At 38.1% G+C, this 19689-nt stretch overlaps 1 protein-coding gene across 3 annotated transcripts in view; it reads left to right on the top strand.

Moving 5' to 3' along the window:
- The window catches only part of LRRTM4 (leucine rich repeat transmembrane neuronal 4), an 886616-nt gene that overhangs the window by 262440 nt on the left and 604487 nt on the right, over positions 1-19689 (top strand). The window lies entirely within an intron of this gene.

Genomic DNA, 19689 nt, shown 5'->3' with positions numbered 1-19689 from the left:
TGTTATAAAAAGGAAATACTTCATAAATTAAATAAATTTGATAGAAAACAGTGCCTTAGTGTTGCTTTTTCTCTCTCTCTTGTTCAATGAATCTTATAACCAAATTTCACAGATGGCATCTTAAAGTCATGACAATAGTAACACTAATAAGTATTCATTAAACATCTATGTTTCAGGTACTGTGAAAATCAGTAAAGACACAAGGTCAAAACCAAATTGATCCCTACTCGTAAAGATTTTACATATTATTGGTGGGAAGGAAGGTAAAATGGGCATGTGACATATTTTCAAAGATATTTAATAAACAATAAATGATTTCACATTAAGAGTTTATATCCCTGGTGAAAAAAAAATAGAATCATGTTTGACTTATTGGCAATTGTGTTAATCTATGGGTAATAGGGCAGCTAGATGATATAATGCATAGACTGCTGCCCTTCTGTTATGTGGCTGCCCTTAACTTTAGCAAATTTGTAAGTCCATCAACAAGGACTCACATGTCTATTTGTGCCCAGCACTGCCTGGCTAGGTGGTACAGTAGATAGAGGGCCAGGCCTGGAGTCCAGAAGACCTGAGTTCAAATCCAGCCTTAGATATTTACTAGCTGTGCAACCCTAGGGAAATAATGTAACTCTGTTTGCCTCAGTTTCCTCATCTGTAAAATGAGTTGGAGAAAGAAATGGCAAATCACTTCAGTATCTCTGCCAAGAAACTACCCCCCCCCCAACAGGGTTCATGGAGAGTGGGACGTGACTGAAATTATTAAACAACAATGGAGTAACAGGAGTTGCAGTACAAGAGTTGTTGATGAATGAGCATTCATACAACTTTACAGTGCCATCAACTATGTTTTGTCTTTGAATACACATGTAGAATAAACCATTTCTTCTAAAATGCAGGGAGGGAGAGTCAGGAAGGCTGAAGTTCTGTCCTTGGAACATTGGATGAATCATGAAGTATAAGATATTAATTGATTTTATCATTGAGAGAATATAAACCATTTTTAGGAGGAGGGGAGATTCAGTAGAATTTTGCATGGGAAATCACATCTGAGCTGCAGTACAAATAAGGAAAATGCCAGAGGTGGGTATGGGAAAGGAACATTTAGAGGGATGTAGACCGACCTTTCACAAGTTGTGACCCTTGTCAGTGGGATGTTGAATCAAAGGGTTAGGGAGTAGCTCAGTTTAACTGAAATGTACATTGAATGAAGGAACCATAAATCATAAGATCAAAGAGCACACAATCACAAGACAATGAGGCCATGCATCATGCGATCATGGGACTGTAAGATATTAATTTTGGTTTAGGAAGAAACATAGAAGTCATTGATTGCAACTCCCTTTTTGTTTCAAACGAGGAAACTAAGCCTCAGAAAAGTTAGATGACTTGTCCAGGCTCACATAGCTAGTAAGCCTTTGAGGCAGGTGTCATCCTAACTCCAGTCCTAGCATTCTCCTCATAACACCACCCTGTACTTCACAGTTGTGCTGCTTTAAATGGGGTGTCATATAAGATATTTTTGAAAAGATAGTTTGGAGTTGGGTAAGAGGTGTTTTTTTTAATTCAGTCCCAGAAGACTCTATTTAATCAAATGGAAATGGGGGTCATCGATTACTTTTGAGTAAGGGAGAAGCACAGACAGATGCGTACTTAATCTCTGTGCCAATCCTCTGGAATCATCTCACATTTTACACTGTATTTGGCATGTTTGTCCATCATTGTCTTCAAGTTGTCACTCTTGTGAGACTATGCACCCATTGAAAACAGGAACAGCATAAAGTGTCAAGTAAATGAGAGATGCCTGATAAATGTTTATTAACTTACTTAATGTATTTAGAAACATGCTGAGGACAGTTAGAGAGGGAGAAGCCTGGAGTTGAGGATGCCCAGTTGCATAGCTTTAACAGTTATCCTGGCAAAAGCTGGAGGCAAGCAAGGACTGTTTCAATTTTGTTTCCTAAGCACCTGGTACATAATTGCAGCTTAATAAAGACTTTTAGGTTGACTGAAGAGCCATGGATGGAAGGGAAAGGATGAAAGGGATGTTGTGAGAGTTTGATTCAAGAAGGATTGGCTATACATTGGATGGGGATATGGTGGGGGTAGAGGAGGAAGAGAAAAAAGTCAAGGAAGACTGTCAGCTTGCATCTCTCCCAGGGTGAAATATTAGATGGTTCTGTCCTCACCTAAGGTTCAGAAATGCAGAAAGATGAACAGCTTTACCAAGGAAGATTATGTTTCCTATAATGGAGGATTGTTTAATTCAGATGCAGATAGCACATTAACCTGGACAATGTGCTTTCCATATATTATCTCATTAGGCTCTCAACAATGTTTTGATTTAGGTGATACAATGATGATAAGTTCCATTTTACAAATGAAAAAGTTGACATTGTGAGGTTTGGATTTTTCAAGGTCAAAATAGTAAAAAAAAGATCAAGGTGAGATTAAATATTTCACTGTTTACTCCAAGTCCAGAGTGATATTCAGTGCAGCATGGTGCTTCTCCCAATATGACAAATATCCCAAGAACATGGATTAGAGGATAAAGGTACCCTCAAAATCGTATGAATTGAATTCTTAAGTTCATGTGTACTCTTCCAGTACTTATCAGAGTGCCTCATACTAAGTAAATGCTTGATAAATGTTGTAACTCTTCACAACTGGTCCTCTTTCTATCTTTCTAATCTTCTTTGATTTTATTTCCCTCTACATACACGTTGGGATAGTCATATTGACCACTTTACAATTCTCCATATACTCTTCCCTCTTCATGCCTTTGTAATGGTTGTCCTACATTCCCGCAGTGTGAAAGTTCAACCAAATCTCATTTTCTGTAGGTGTGCTTTCCTAGCCTCCACACTGTTGATGCCTTCTCTTTGCAGATGATATTCAATTTAATTTGGATCACTCTTGTGTTGATATGGTATTTGCCTGTTTTTCTTCCTAATTAGAATGTAAGTTACTTGAAGCCAAGGATATCCTTTGTCTCACTTCCCCCTCTCTGTCCCCAACTATCCCCAAACTTCCTCTCAATGACCCTTCCACTTTTACCTTCATGGTTGAACAGCAAATCCACTTCCCCTTTCCAGGTCAGTGGGAACTGGATATTTCTTTCACTTCTGATCCTCAGCCTTGCTACCTCATAAGTGGTCCTGTGAGACAGAAACCAAGATTCTTCCTTTACATTTAGTACCTGGTACCTGAACACTCAGAACTTTTCTTCCATCTGCCCTGGAACTGATCTCCCCTACGTATTGTCTTCTTCAGAGGGGTTCACCCTTGGAAAGAAAGGCTGTCATGTTTATACATACATACCTACATATACATACAAATATACACATATACACATATATCTTCACAGATCTTAGCATAATTCTTGGAATTTAAGTGCTTAATAAATAACGAATGTTTGATCAAAAGACTCTGAGAATCTTTAATAGCTGTCAAAGGTCATGTAACCTGCAGGCAGGAGAAAAAAACCACAATGCGGTCCAAGACACCATGCTTGTGTCTGCTGAGTGATTTTGTACTTCCGATTTCCCAGGATCCCAGCATGGAAGATACTAAAATATAAATCCTGTGGATATTACCCCAAGCAGCCTCACTCAATTCTTTCCCGATGTCTTTTCTAGTTCCCTGTTGCCATAGCTGCTGCTAAGAAAATGCATTTTTCTAAAAGATTTATAAACAATGATTGCAATGATTTTAGCTCTTTGTGGTGAAACACACTCTCCAATGCCTCTGAGAGGAATATAAATTCAAGCACCAGGGAACCATTCAGGTCACACTTGAGTCTTGTTACGTGTCGGACAAGAATAGTGTCTCACTGGTGTCCATTAATGTATCCTGTTCTGCCCACTTGGAAGATAAATTTCATGTAGATAGATTCAAAAGACATAGAGAACAGTTTCTTCAAAATGTAGACTGGCTTCTTCTTACTCTTGTGCCTTCGTAAACTGGGAAAAAATTCTCAAGGCAATGTGTCTGTGTTAGTACATACATTCATTATGTCTTTATAGGGAAAGAAAAGTTTAACATACAAAAATCTATTTCAATTTATTCAAAGAAGGCAAAGATTCAACCCAATTCTATTGAACAAACATTTATTAATCACCTTCTAATTGCCACCCACTGGGCTAGGTATTGAGAAAAGGAAGATAAACAATGAAACAGTTTCCCCCCTTAAGTAACATACAATGTAATGAGAGTTGGAGCGTTAAAGAGAAACAAAAATAATTTTAGTATAAAAAAAGTGGAGGAAACAATTAATTGGTGGGAGGGGGTTGACACCTGAATGGTAAATGAATAATGAGAAAAAATCTAAAGAAGTTAGCAGCCAGGAAGGTCTTTATAGGAGAAAAAAAAAAAAACCTTAGTAGTTTTGATCCAACTGTAGATATTTTCATTTGAAAGCATATTTACTCCACAAACTTTTCTAAACTTTGGCTAATTGTGCCTTTTCATTGATGCTGTTATAAATGTTTGGTATTTTTTTTTCCTTTGTCACTTTTTATTTATTTTTTTCTTCCCTTACTCCATCCCCCTCTTTTTCTTCTTCCTTCATTTTTTTTCTCTTTTCTTTTTCTTTACTTTTTTTTCTTTTTTTATTTTTGCAGGGAGCAATGAGGTTTAAGTGACTTACCCAAGGTCACACAGCTAGTTAGTGTCAAGTGTCTGAGGCTGGATTTGAACTAAGGTCCCCCTGAATCTTGGACTGGTACTTTATCCACTGTGCCACCTAGCTGCCCCCATTTGCCTTTATTCCTTCTTTCTTCTTCCTTTCCCTTTCTTCCTTCCATTCTTCCTAATGTCCATCATTCATTCCTTCCTTCACTTTAGTTTTCTTACATCAGGCAAGAATAGTATCTCACTGCTGTCTATGAATATATCTTATCCTGCACTCAGATGAATTTCATGTAAATATAACTGAAAACTATCACTGCCAAACAGCATAGTAATCTCTTTGGGTTGTGGGAGAGCAAAAAAAAAAACAACCAAAAACCCAAAAAAACCCCACATATTTAGATGAATCTTGAAGATAGTAAGGCATTATTAATTTTTTTTTTTTTGGGTGAGGCAATTAGGGTTATGTGACTTGCCCAGGCTCACACAGCTAGTAAGTGTGAAGTGTCTGAGACTGGATTTGAACTCAGGGCCAGTGCTCTATCCACTGTGCCACCTAGCTGCCCTGGCTTTATTAATATTATGTGAGGTATAAGTTTCTTGATGTCAGAAAAAACAACAGTGAGAAGACAAATAAAAAAGAACTGCAGCAAAGTGTTGTTATAAAGAAGAAAAAAGATGGTTTTCCTAGGAAAGGCAATGCAAACATTGGAATTCTGAACATTGTAAAAATCACCTGTGCAAATGAAGATCTCTGTCATCCAAGGCTATACCAACATCACTGTCATAAAAATTCCAGATTAAACTGTATAATATGGGCATTTCCAGCAGACTAAAAAATAACACAATCCCTAAAACTATTTCAGGCTTTTCTTGTCCCTTTCAATGGGCAAGCAAGTTTTGTCTGCATTGAAGAAATGATGAACTCTGATAAATACATTACGTTACTGAGATGCACAATTATTGCAGAATTAGACAATCTACCAAATGGAGATGGACTTTGGAAATATGACATTGCACCTTGCCATATGTCATGAAAAATTAAGAAATTTCTCTGAGATATGGAGATGCACATGCTTCAGTGACCAGGGAACTTAACTGATTGTAAACCCCGTTGAAAATAGGCCAGCTAAAATCAAAGCAAGACTTTAGAAAAATGGCCCTTCTGTCAAAGGTATACTTCATGTGCAAAGGAATGAGTGATTTCATGATGAAAACATTAACTTATGTGTCAACAGCTCTTGAAATTAATGATAAATAATGTAAAAGATGCAACTGCAAAAAAGAGGCTGTATATTATATAAAATACTTTTACAAATGTCCAAAATGTAAGATCTATTGCATGTCAATAAATGCCATTATTTTACTTCATCCCAGATATTTTATACATCATAATGGGATCTCAGGCCAATGAAATCACATATCATTTAAAGTACTGAAGTTCTATTTCAAAAAAAAAAAAAAAGGAAAAAGTCACCTTCTGAAAAAGGAGGAAAAATCTGTCTTGGTCTGGAATGCTAAAACTTCAGTTGTATTAAAGGGCAGACAATGCTTTAACCTGAAATTTTTTAAAAAGTATCAAATAAAGTGATAAATTATGCTGAAGATTTGGATCAATAATTTTATTAGAGAATAAATCAAAGGAGATCATTAATAATAATATATGTAATTTTAAAATATCACCTTTGTACTATTTTTCAAAATTAAAACCACATAACATGATTTAGAGTACATAGTTAATATGGTGGTATTGACTGACTTGTATAATGTATAGGTGCCAACTTATCTTGCTTATATCATCTTTTACTTATATGTATGAAGATAAGGTACTGGACCCTGAGGTCCTCTCTTCAGCTAAACTGCCAGTCATTCAAACTCTACTGCCGAGAGCACAATGCCGATGGGTTGGCCACATTGTTAAAATATCAAATGGACACTTGCCTAAAAGACCATTTAACAGAAAACTCATGTAAGACAAGTGCTTATGTGGTGGTAAGAATACAAGGACAATCTCAAGGTCTCTCTGAAGAACTTTGGAATTGATTTTTGACATGGGAGATATTGATAAAGGACCTCCCACCATGATATGCTGAACCCAAAAGAGTACTATGCTCTGTGAGTGACGCAGAGTTTCAATAGCTCAAAAGAAATGTGAGATGTGCAAATTCAGAGACAAATCCACTCCAAAGGTTCATATGGATGGATCATTTGTGCCTAAGCTGTGGGTTGCATCCCACGTTCATACTGGTCTGATCAGCCACAGTGAGATACACTGTACCTCTACTCCAACATGCGATTTTGGTCCTCTTCAAGCACAAAGTATGACAACTGACTAATCAACCATTAAGAGCAGCAGTTTTATGCAAAATTAATGGAGGGCCAGATATGAAGTCAGAGAGACCTGTGTTCAAGTTCTGCTTTTTATACATACTAGGTAATTAACCCTGAGCAAATCATTTGCACTCTCACTGACCCAAGCAATTCCTCAAAACTGTAAGTTGAACGTCTTTATGGGGAAAATGAGTTTTCTGCACTTGAAAAAAAAATCATACATGAAAACCTACCTCCAAAACACACACACAATGGGTTAAGTATAAAGGATGATATACCATTACCTCTCGAAAATAGCTTAGATTTTTACATGTCTAAATGAATTGATGTGGATGAAGTATTTGTTCTGCTCCATTATTCTTGGAGCACCCTCTAAAGCTTTTTGAATGGCCAGAAACATAGGGAGGACCAGTCCCTGAGATTAGCAAGGCTGTCAACCCTCCATGGGTAATTAGGCAAGCTGAATGTCTGGGTTACATCCAGTTCATCCAAGCCCATTGAAACATACTATGAGATAGCAGCACAATTATTCAGGTAGATCAGCTCATTGGTCATTCTGTCGTGCAATTCTGTAGACTGTTTTCTTGAAGTTGAATTGTTTTTGGAAAGTTTAATCAGAATAATTATATATGTACTGAGAAGGAAAATGAGCTTTTATGGTGCAGAATATATTTGATAAGTTTCTGAAGATGAAATGAACAGTGCCAGAAGGGTGAGCCATTGGGAGCACTTTCTGTAGAAAGAGAAGCAGCAGGCTCTTGAGATTGAATTAGCTCTCCTTGATTGTTCATTTAATGCTGTTCAATAAACTTTTATTAAACATATCCTGCATTACCACGTAAGGATTTTTTTTACATGAGATCTAACATGATGTAATGGATAGAAGGGAAATCTTCAAGAAAAAGCCTGATTTCAAATTCCAAAACTGATATATTTTGCTGAGTGAAAACGAAAATTAATTCTTTAAATCAATTAACATTTCATTCTGTTGCCTATGTAGTTCCCTAAGACTATAAGTTCCAGGCCAGTTGCCTATTTGACCTAAATTCATAAAAGCAAAATATTACTGTCCTCAAGAAATTTACTATGTATGAACAGACACAACATGAATGGATGAGAAAATGCAAGGTATTTGGGGGTTGGGAAAGTGAAACAGAGAGACAGAGATAAAGAGACAGACAGAAACAGAGGGAGCAGCAGAAAAACAGAGATGGAGAGGCATGGAGAAATCTACAGAGATAGAAAAAGAGAGAACTAGCAATTTGGCAGAATCAAGAATGGATTCACATAGAAAATGATACCTGGGTTGAGTCGAAAAGGAATTTAGAGATTCTAAGCAGTGGGGGAAATATTTTCTTGTCAGGGGATAGGGTGGAGATAGGAGATGGAAGGTTTTTGCAAAAATAATCCAGGCAGGATGTGAGGAGGCTTGAAGTAGAATGGTGGTCTTTGAGTGGAATGAAGGGGATAGATAATAGAAATGATGGAGACCTAGATCAATTAAGACAAGGCAGCTATTTGTCTATGGAGGAAAACAGAATCAGGAAGAAAGACAGAAGACTCTTTGCTGGCCCTGAGATTGCTAACACAGGTGAAGGGGGTAAGGATTTCAGAAACAGGTAGTGGTCACAGCGTGCTTTGATGTCTTTGTGCTTGCTTGATTTTGTACAATAAAACAAATTCCCAGGGCCATATAGAATTTCATGTACTTGCCATCACTCTAATTGAGATGTCAACCAACATTGAACCGTGCACAGCACAATCTGTTGACTTTATAGATGACAGAATCTTGTCTCAGTACCTTGGGCAATTTATGTAACTTCTTTGCATCTCAGGTTTTTCATCTGTTAACAAAAATGAGGTGGGACAAAAGTAGATTTCTCCAGCTCTAGATGTCAATATGAATGTACTTCATTTCTGAGGGGGTGGGGGGAGGCAGAAGCAGGCAGAAGTGTGTGAAGAGAGATAAGCCTTATGGTTCAGTTGTGCCCACACTTGAGACTTATTTCATTTGACCTTTTGCTTAAGTATTTCAGAACCATGGAAAGAGAGGAGCCAAGCTAGGAATAAATAATTTTGCTCTGATGATTATCAGCCAGACAAGATCATGAAACCTCTCCAGACTCAGCCCTCAGCAGTGGGTGCTTTCTCTAATTCTTTAGCAGTTGTAAAGAGCTGTTTGATCTGTATATTAAAGTTTCCTTTCACTAGCTTCTCCTTCCCATCTTTATCAAAGCTGGTGCTTTCTGCATGGATTGCCTATTTAATAGTTCAGTCATTTTCAGTTATGGCCAATTCTTCTTGACCCCATTTAAGTTTCCTTGGTAAAGAACCTGCAGTGGTTTTTCATTTCCTTCTCCAGCTCAATTTACAGATAAGGTAACTGAGGCCAACAGGGTTAAGTGACTTGCTCAGTTTCACATAGCTAGAAAGTGTTGGAAGTGAGATTTGAACTCAGGAAGATGCCAATAAATAATTTTGCATGACTTCAGAATATTAAGATGCTACTTCACTTAGTGCTTGACTTACCTGGCTTCTTGGGCAAGTCCTAGCCTTTTGATGTACTCCATCACTTAAGCAAGACAGCACAGAGAAAAGGAAAAAAAATCTACATCACTTAAGAAGGTTAATCTAGATATCAGATATACATACTGGTTCCTTGACTTTGGACAAGATACTAAGTTTTGACAGTGGGGGAGAGATCGGATAGAGCCTGTGCTAAGGCATGGCAGTGGGAAACACCATCATGAAGAGCAGTTACTCAGGTAGGTAATTGAAGCACACATCCAAAGTAAGTAGCAGGCATTTGAACCTTAGTCCTTGTATTTCTAATCTTGTCCATTTTCAACTATATTATACTGTTTCTTTCCTTTGCCAATCTCTGCTGCCCTAGGATGGCTTTCAAGATCCCCACAAGATAAATATTGAGCCATGTGGTATGGAGACATGGCCAATGGGTCTCAATTAATTCCCTGGGGAGAGGCATCTTTTATTTCTCGAAGCAGGAAAGGAGGAGGAAAAATCAGTTAACCACTGGCAGCACCACATTTCTAAAATCAATCTAGCCCTAATGCATCAAGGAACTCTCAAGACAAGAGTCCTCCTTTTTAGCTAGGGTTGAGGAAAAGACACTACACAGATAAGACACTCTGTTTAAAATTCATGGCAGGCGTGTAAGTCATCAGACATATGTCACTAACTTTATGTTTAATCATTTCACACAGCAAGGCAGTCAGCAGGGAAACTGATATATGCTGGCTCATTGGACATTCCCCCCTCTGACTCTTGCCACCTCTGATGTTTCTGTCATTTTGTTTGTATATGTCCCTCAACAGACTCACCTGTGCCAAGACCCATCTCTCTTCCCTTCTGATGTACCTGTCAAAGCAGGGAGGGACATTCTTGAAGTACTCTATATTATTCTGCTGTTGTTGCCCTTCATTCTCAAAGAAGACCATGACATCAGGGTGATGTCATTACTTGCAGTGAATTGAATTTAAGTGAGGGAAGGCTGTGCAAGGTCATCAACTTCACTCTCTCATCCAGAGCCATCTGGGTTCAGTGACATTATACATACACATATATATTCATATATACATATACATATACATACACACATATGTGTGTGTGTGTGTGGGGGGGTTAAATGGCTTGGCCATGGTCATATTGCTAGTGAGTGTCTGAGCTGAGATTAGAATTCAGGTGATCCCAACTTCAGGACCAGTGCTCTATCCACTGTGCCACCTAGGTGTCCACCCACATAATTGTAGATTTATCTACAGTGTCTCAAATATTTCCTCTCCTCTCCTCTCCCCTCACAGAGTCACCACCATAGTTTGGTTCTTCATGATCACAGGCTTGAGCAATTGTAATGGTCACCAAACTGGTCTACCTACCTTCTTTTAAGGCATTTTTCACCTAGCTACCAAAGTGATATTTTTAAAGCACAAATCTAAACCATGTCATCCCTATGCTCAAAAAGATTCAGTGGCTCCCAATTGCCTCTGAGATAAAAGGCTATCTCCCCTGTTAATCATGTAAATTAGATTGCCATTTGATTCTAATCTAGCTTTGCAGATATACAAGGGTACTCCTTTCACACATTCTCTGTTTCAGTGTACATACTCCTTTTGCAAAGCATTTCTCCTCCCACCCCTCTGTCTTTGCACAGGCAGCCCTCCAGTCCTGGAATATACCCCCTCATCACTTTGGACTCTTAGCATCCCTTTGTTGTCATATAGTCGTGTCTGACTCTTTGCGATCCCATACACCAGGGCCTTCTGTCCTCTGCTATCTCCCGAACTCTGTCTAAGGCCATGTGTATTGCTACATTGACACTATCTATCCATGCCTCTGGATTGCTCTTCTCCTTTTGCTTTCAATCTTTCAAAACATCAGGGTGTTTTCCAATGGGTACCAGCTTCTCATTATGGGGCCAAAATATTCAAGATTCAGCTTCAGTATGTGTCCTTTTGAAGTATAGTCCCCAAAACCTTCTCCAGCAAGACAGATTGAAAGTGTTAATTCTTTGGTGTCTAGCTTTCCTTACAGCCCAACTCTCACAGCCATTCATTGCTCCTGGAAAAAAACATAGCTTTGACTATATAGACCTTGGTCAGCAAAGGGATGTATCTGCTTTTTAGTATGCTGTCCAGATTTACCATAGCTTTCCTTCCAAGGAGCATCTTGATTTCATAGCTATTGTCACTGTCTGCAGTGATCTTTGAGCTCAAGAATATAAAATCTGACAATTCTTCCATTTTGTTTCTCTCTGTTTGCCATAAAGTGATGGGACCAATTGCTATTATCTTTTTTTTTAATGTTAAGCATCTCTATTTATTTAAATTAACTCAATTATGACTTATCACAGAAGCCTTTCAATTGCTACCATTTCCCCACTCAGTTTCATATTATGTATTTGTTATTCACATGTGTTGTGAACTTGCATATTTCACACTTGTCAACATATATGTTCCCCTTACAGAATAGAAAACTTATGAGGATAAGAAACATTTCTTTTTTCCTTTTTTTTTCTATGAACCATAGCTACCTCAATGACTAGTCTATTATAAGATTTTAGTAAATGCTTGTTTATTGATTGATTCCTATTCAATTCTATGTCACCAAATGATAATTCCAGCCATAGTTATGGTTAAGGTTCTTTTCTTTTCTTTTTCTTTACATCCTTGGTGGGTGCCTAGCACATGTTAGTTGTCTTAGTAAATTTTATTGACTTCAATTAATATGATAAGGAATTTGGAGTTCACGCTAAAAATCCAGGTAGACAACTAATTTATCCCTAGACTTCTGATCATTCATGATATTCACCTGTCAAACAAGTCTATGTTTTTAAGTGAAAGTAACTGCATTCCAAAACCAGTCTTCCAAAAGTATATTTTTATACAAGTTGTGTGACCTTGATCAAGTCACTTAAACTTCAACCTTCCTCAGTTTCCTTAACTGTAAACAATAAAACAAAACTATCAAAAAAGAGTAAGAATACCTGCTAACTTTAAGTTGTGTGAATAGAAAAAATAATGAAATGATATCTGCAAAGTGCTTTACAAAAAATTTAAAGAGCTAGAAAAATGTGAGCTATTTTCGTTTTCAATATTATTGTCTGGTAAAATCGGAAGCTTATAGGTACTCTCTAGGGAGGGCGTGGTCAGACCTATTAACTACTCTTCATTTATTCTAAGTTCCAGTCAAAATAGGTCCCTTACCATTCCTTGACCAAAGATTCCATCTCCAGTCTTTTCCTTTGCACAGACTGCCCTTCATGCCTGGAGTACATTCTCTAAGTTATAGAACCCTATTTTCATTGGAAGTTTTCTTCAAAGGCTACCTACTATGAAAACTTTGTATTCCTAAGTTTCTGGTGGCTCCCTACAAAAATTATATAGTATTTGCTTCCTTTTCTTTCTTTCTTTCTCTCTCTCTTTCTTTCTTTCTTTCTTTCTCTCTCTCTCTCTCTCTTTCTTTCTTTCTTTCTTTCTTTCTTTCTTTCTTTCTTTCTTTCTTTCTTTCTTTCTTTCTTTCTTTCTTTTTTTTGTGAGGCAATTGGGGTTAAATGACTTGCCTAGAGTCACACAGCTAGTAATTGTTAAGTGTCTGAGGACCATTTGAACTCAGGTCCTCCTGAATCCAGGGCTGGTGCTCTATCTACTGCGCCACCTAGCTGCCCCTAGTATTTACTTTCAATGTGTTTTATATTTGAATCTATCTATTTATTATCTATCTATCTATATCTCTCTCAGTCTATCTATCTATTTACCTATCTATCTCTATCTCTCTATCATCTATCATCTATTTCTCTGTCTCTATCATCTATCTCATCTATCTCTCTATCACTCTATCATCTATGATGCTTACCTCTATATAATAAAAGCAGAAGTGGTCTAAGGATTGACTCTGTTTCTCCATCAGTTAAATCTAGCTTATTGTAGGAATCATATGTCACCTATGGAGGAGAGTTTGGCTAAGGAGTAATTGCTCTTTATTTTTCTGGAAAAATGAGGAGTCAATTCCTCCAAGAACATGCCTGGCACTGACTGTGGAGCCTGGGTTTGAGCATTAGATTCTCTCAGGTCACATCTCTCATCTGCTCTCTTTTCAGTAAGTGGTAATCCTACTTCTGGCATGTTAGATCTTATTAGCCATCCCTAGCCACAAAAGGGGGGGCTTATCTATCCAGTTTTTTAGCTCTGGAAAGTTTATCAACAATACTAGTTATTGATAAAACCATTATTTTTGAGGACCCTGCCTAGATGGGAATTTTAATCTTTTAGATAGAGGCACAACTCTTCAGTACTAAATATATTCCTGTTGGTTAAGTTTCAGCTAACCACTAACTTCTGGTATCTCTCCTTTGGTTGCAAAGACTCACAGACTCCAATAAAATGATTAAATTTTTTTTTCTTTATCTAGAGACAACCCTTATTGGTGTTAATTAAAATATTTTTTAATGTAAGCACAGTTTTGAAGAGATAAAATTTGGAACAGAAATTCAGGCATTTACTCAGGTGAGGGGTGGGGGGGAGGGAAGGAGGGAGAGAGAGAGAGAGAGAGAGAGAGAGAGAGAGAGAGAGAGAGAGAGAGAGAGAGAGAGAGGGACATAGAGACAGAGAGACAGAGAGATAGAAACACATGGAGACAGAGACACAGAGACAGAAAGACAGGGAGATAGAGAGACAGAAACAGGGAGAGACAAAGAGAGAAAAACAGATACAGAGAGGAAGAAACAGAGACAGAAAGATGGAGAAAGAGATAGAGGGATAGAGACAAAGACAGAGACAGAGAAAAATGGAGAGAGACAGAGACACAAAGAGACAGAAAGAGACAGTGAAAAAGAAACAGAGACTGTGAGAGATGGTGAGAAATAGAGACAGAGAGACAAGGAGAGTGGCAGAGACATAGAAATAAATCAAATCAGAGACAGAGAGATAGATAGAGACAGAGGGAGACATAGAAATATCCATCTCCTACTTGTTCCCCTTCAACAAAAGGTTCTAACCTCCCAGTCCAAAGCAGATGCATGATAACGTCTGTCTTCTCTTCCCTGGCTGGGGAAAAGCTAAAAAAAAACAAAACCCAATGCCAGTCTGAGACCTAAATATCTTGGTCTCCAGTAGCTCATTGATAAATGTTTGTTGATTAATTGATTGAGTAAGCTCTAATATAAGAAAATAAAATAGTAAAAATTGACATTTTTGTAGCTCTCTAAGTTTTGCCAAAGGTTTTACATGTAGATTCTCATTTAATCCTGCCTCATTCCTATGATATTGGTGATCTAGGTAACTTTGCCCATTTATTATTTTCAGCAATAGTATAGCATAGAGGAGAGAAAGCTGTCTTCAGAGGGAAGAAGACCTTCTTTTCACACCTCCTTGCTGTGTAACCTTGGGCAAAATATGTAATCTCTGGATGTTCTGGGCAATTCTCTATGTTGCAGAGAAAGTGCCCACTGGTTGCGGGGTGGGGGTGGGGGGCAACTACTTGGTTCAGTGGATAAAGCACTGGCCCTGGATTCAGGAGGAACTGAGTTCAAATCCGGCCTCAGGCACTTGAAACTTACTAGCTGTGTAACCCTGGACAAGTCACTTAACCCTCATTACCCCACTAAAAAAAAGTGCTAACCATTCTTGGTATAGACAGCTTTTTTTTCATTTGGGAGTTTCCCATGTCAATGACATCAAAGTTTTCAGGCCCTATCCATATCCTAATGATGGTGAAAAAATGGCTCAGAATGATTAAATAAGTGTCCTTCTGTTGGCTAGATCTCTAAGAATTAATATCAATAGGGTTTTTCCAACATAGCTTTGTCCTCCCTCTATTGCTTCCATTGTTCTTTCTGCTACCTGATGCTCAGAAACTAGGAGGACAAGGGTGTGTTTATAGGAGGAAGTGAAGAAAGTATCAAAATCTCTTATAGGAGGAAATGTGTAATTGAAATAAATATACATTTTTCTGGTTAATAGAGAATATAAAATAATATGAGATGTCTCTCCTCTCTGTAGAAGCAGGGTGAGATATGACATATATTATCACCTGCGATTGCATTGTTGGTTGGATATGCTTAACTTTTCTTTTTATAATTGTTGTTAAAAGGAAAGGTTCAGTGTCAAGGTGGGAAGAAGTTTGGGGAAATGATTTGGATGGAAAGAAGATAAACCACAAAGGCACCAATTCAAAAATGAGAAGTAAAACAAAACCAAAAAGGAGTGTGGTTTAGTGCAAGGAGTCTTGGAAATTGAGTCATGATGACCTGTGTGTGAATTCTTCTTCCTGTTTGATCGGGGCAAATTACTTAACTTCTCTGGTCCTCAGTTTCCTTTTCTGTAAAAAGAGGAATCCTTATATCTATAGTATCTATATCACTAAAAAAAAAAAGACAAACAAATTAAATTTGTGATGAAGGTGATTATGGCAATGGCACATGGGGCTAAATCCCCCTGTCATCTATTTATCTCTGAAATTGGGTCAACATAATTCACACCTGTACTTTCACCTCTGCCTTAGATGGACTTAAGGTTCCAAAATAAAAGTCATTAGACACAAATGTAGAGATTGTTAGCCTCACCATGAATTCAGCTTTGCTTTTGGCTTCATGACAACCTATTTAACTCAGGACAAACATTTGTTCAATATCTATTACGTCAGGCACTGTTTTAAAGAGCTGCTCATACAAAGAAATGAAAGAGACAGTCCCCGCTCTCAAGGAGTTCACACTCTAATTGGAGAGAACATATGCAAACAACTATGCATAGCGAATATATATGCATATATGCATTTCCTGTGTGTGTGTGTGTCTGTGTGTGTCTCTGTGTGTGTATACTGGGAGTAATCTGAAGGGAAAGTACTCCCCTTAAAGGAAACTCAGAAATAAAAGGCCTCTTACAGAAGTTGGGATTTTATTTAGCTTAGACCTGAAGGAAGAGAACGCAGCTCAGGGGAGAGCCTTGAGGCATACACATGGCAGTGTTTTTTGTCTCTGTATGTCTCTGTCTCTTTCTGGGTCTCTCTCTGCCTTTATATGTGTTTATGTGTGTCTCTTCCCGCTTCTCTTTCACTCACTCCTTCACCATCTCCATTGCTGACAACTAGCTGGTACCAAGGATAAAGCATTAAACTGGAATTAAAGAAGATCTCATTTTAAATCCAGCCTCAGGAACTTACTAGGTCTTTGACCATGGGCAAGTCATTAAACCTCCCCTCTGCCATGGTTTTCTCATCTGTGAAATGGAATATGAACAACTCCTGCCTTCTAGAGTTGTTGTCAGGATTATATGAAATAATATTTGTAAGGTTCTTTGCAAACCTGAAAGTGTTACACAGCATTCCAAAAATATTAGTGCGGTTTTAAGCTATTAAAAATTAAAATTTCATTATGACTTTTGGGTTACCCTGTATAAATGTCATCTCTACCTCTATCATCTATCTGCATCATCACTACCTCTCTTCCTTTTATCTCTCTATATTATGTGCCTTCAACAGAATTGCTAATCAAAACCCTATACCAAAGCCCTACCTTTCCATCAAAGATCAAACTGAAGCCTCATAACAAATATAGAAGCAGCCAGAAATCATGATGAGTATGAGTTTCATTTTATAGATGAGCAAACTTAGCTTCCCGGAGGTGAAGTCCCTTAACCAGTTACAGCTAGTTCAGGCTAAAGGAAAGAAGAAGAATGGAGAAAGGCCGCTCCCTTATCACAGAAGACCTTTTCCTGTTCTAAAAGATGCCTCAGAAATTACTTCATGCCTGATTTTCATTCAGATATCACCTTCATGCCTCATACAAATCTGGCAAAAAAAAAAAAAAAAGACCATTCAGGCCTCTGAGACTGATACTTCATGGGGTTTCTATTTTTTCCTTCCAAGGGAACATCTCAATTGACCCTAGTAAAGGAGGTTGATTCATTTGCTCTTTGTACAAAATAAGGTTTAGAAACAATCTGGAATGAGTAGCATCAATTTCTCCTTTATTCTGTCAGGTAATTCTGCTTTCAATGTTGTTTTTAGTGACAGTGCCAAGTGACTATGACCAGCAAATATAACTTCAATTACACACGTTATTGATGGGCATGGATCCTTTGTAAAGAGCACTACAAAGGAATTACACCAAACCTAATTCAATTGTCACAGACAAAACAAAAAGAACTCAGGAATTTGCATGAAATTGGGGAGCTAGACTGGGATAAATCACAGGTTCATAGATTGACATATGGAAGGGAACTTAGAAGGCATTAAGGTCAAACACACTCATCTTTTTTTCCTTCATCTTTTTTTTGTTGTTGTTTTGTTTGTTTTGTTTTGTTTTTGTTTTTTTTTTTTGCAGGGCAATAATATTTAAGTGACTTGCCCAGAGTCATACAGCTAGTACGTTTCAAGTGTCTGAGGCCGGATTCGAACTCAGGTTCTCCTGAATCCAGGGCCAGTGCTCTATCCATTGCACCACCTAGCTGCCCTTTTGTTCTTTTAATAGAAAGAAGCCAAGGCCCAGGAAGTGAAGTGATTGCCCAATTTCATAAAGATCAGAATCCAAGTCCTCTGTCTCTTAGCCGAATGTACATTCTACCATGCCTTGTGGTAGCACAGGCTAAGGCTGAGAAATCACAATTTCCTTGTTTATTTAAATCTATCCAGAAATGGAATGTGATAATTCTTCAACTGGTGGTTTCTAAACAATTTCAAGAAAAATCCTCTGTGGCTAATTTTCTGGCATGAGGGTGAGGGGATGGATACCTTTGCTAGAATGTCTGGAAGTCCATGACCTGTCGGTACCTTCTAGCTCTGAAACCCTGTGATGTTGTGAGATAACTGGACTATATGGCTTCTAGGGTTCTTCCTAGAACTAAATCCCACACCTATGATGGTTTGGTGAGATCACACAAACCAGCCTTCAGTGCTGGTCTCCAGGATTAGAGGAAGTAGGACATGGGTTCTTATCAACTCTACAAGAGAACATGTCTATAGTTTTGTCAAAAATCCTTCTAGAGAGGCAGTTATGCCAGAGGTCATCCTGTTACTTAAGCTTAAATAGAACTGAATACTCTCACCCCACCACACACACACGTATGCACACATATACAAATATGTGCATGCACATGCCAAACAAAAACTTCCCTTAAAATTCTCCCAGACTTTCAAGATAGAGAGCACTGTAGGGGTCAGCTAGGTGGCACAGCAGATAAAGCACCGACCTCATTCAGGAGCACCTGAGTTCAAATCTGACCTCAGACACTTGATACTTACTAGCTGCTTTGTGACACTGGACAAGTCACTTAACCTTCATTGCCTGAGAGAGAGAGAGAGAGAGAGAGAGAGAGAGAGAGAGAGAGAGAGAGAGAGAGAGAGAGAGAGCGCGAGCATGGTAGATACCATAGTGGTAAAAGGCCCACTGGCTTTAAAATCAAAACACTTGAGTTTAAACCTTGCTTCAGTTTCTGTCACTGTTGTGATGTTGGGCTAGTCTTACTATTAATCTCTCAGGACAGGTAGGTGGCACAGTGGAAAAAGCACTGGCCTTGTATTCAGGAGGACCTGAATTCAAATCCAGTCTGCAGACACTTGACACTTGCTAGCTGTGTGACCCTGGACAAATCACTTAACCCTCATTGCCCTGCAAAAAAACAAACAAAACAAAAGAAAAAACCCAATATTAATCTCTCTGGGACACAGTTTCCTATTCTGTGAAATGAGTGAAGTTGGACTAGATAACTTGTTAGTCCCCTTTGATTCTTTATCCATGAACCTATGTTCATCCTAGGTGGAACATTTAGTGTGATTCATATATGTCAATGTCACCATGTCCTCTATGAAACTACTCACAGTCCTATTGGTTCAATAGGCCTGATGCCAACAAGGCCATGGTTTGAGCCTCAAGGCCAAGAACATCTGAAAAAAAGTAGATTTCTGGGATTTTTTAAAAAATGAAAGTATAAAGAGCTCTTGGGGCAGATAGTATTTCTAGAGACGGTTCTAAATGATTTGAGCTGAACAAAACTGGGGAATTTCCATTTTCCCTCCAGCAAACATTTCCACAATGATGACATCATTTGGAAGTCAAGCCCTGTTAACTTATTCCTGTTTCTTTCCTCCTAGGGGAGTCCCCTAAATAATACTAAATTATAAGTCATGGTAATATTGAGGTTCGCATTAATTTGGTAGGAATACATCAATTACAAAGTATTTATTAAGTAAATAGTATGCAATACACTAGGGATGTAA

The sequence above is a fragment of the Dromiciops gliroides genome, chromosome 2 (assembly GCF_019393635.1).
Source record: "Dromiciops gliroides isolate mDroGli1 chromosome 2, mDroGli1.pri, whole genome shotgun sequence".
NCBI classification, from domain to species: domain Eukaryota; kingdom Metazoa; phylum Chordata; class Mammalia; order Microbiotheria; family Microbiotheriidae; genus Dromiciops; species Dromiciops gliroides.
The sequence above is the reverse complement of the archived record's forward strand: the minus strand, read 5'-3'. Positions and strand labels throughout refer to the sequence as shown.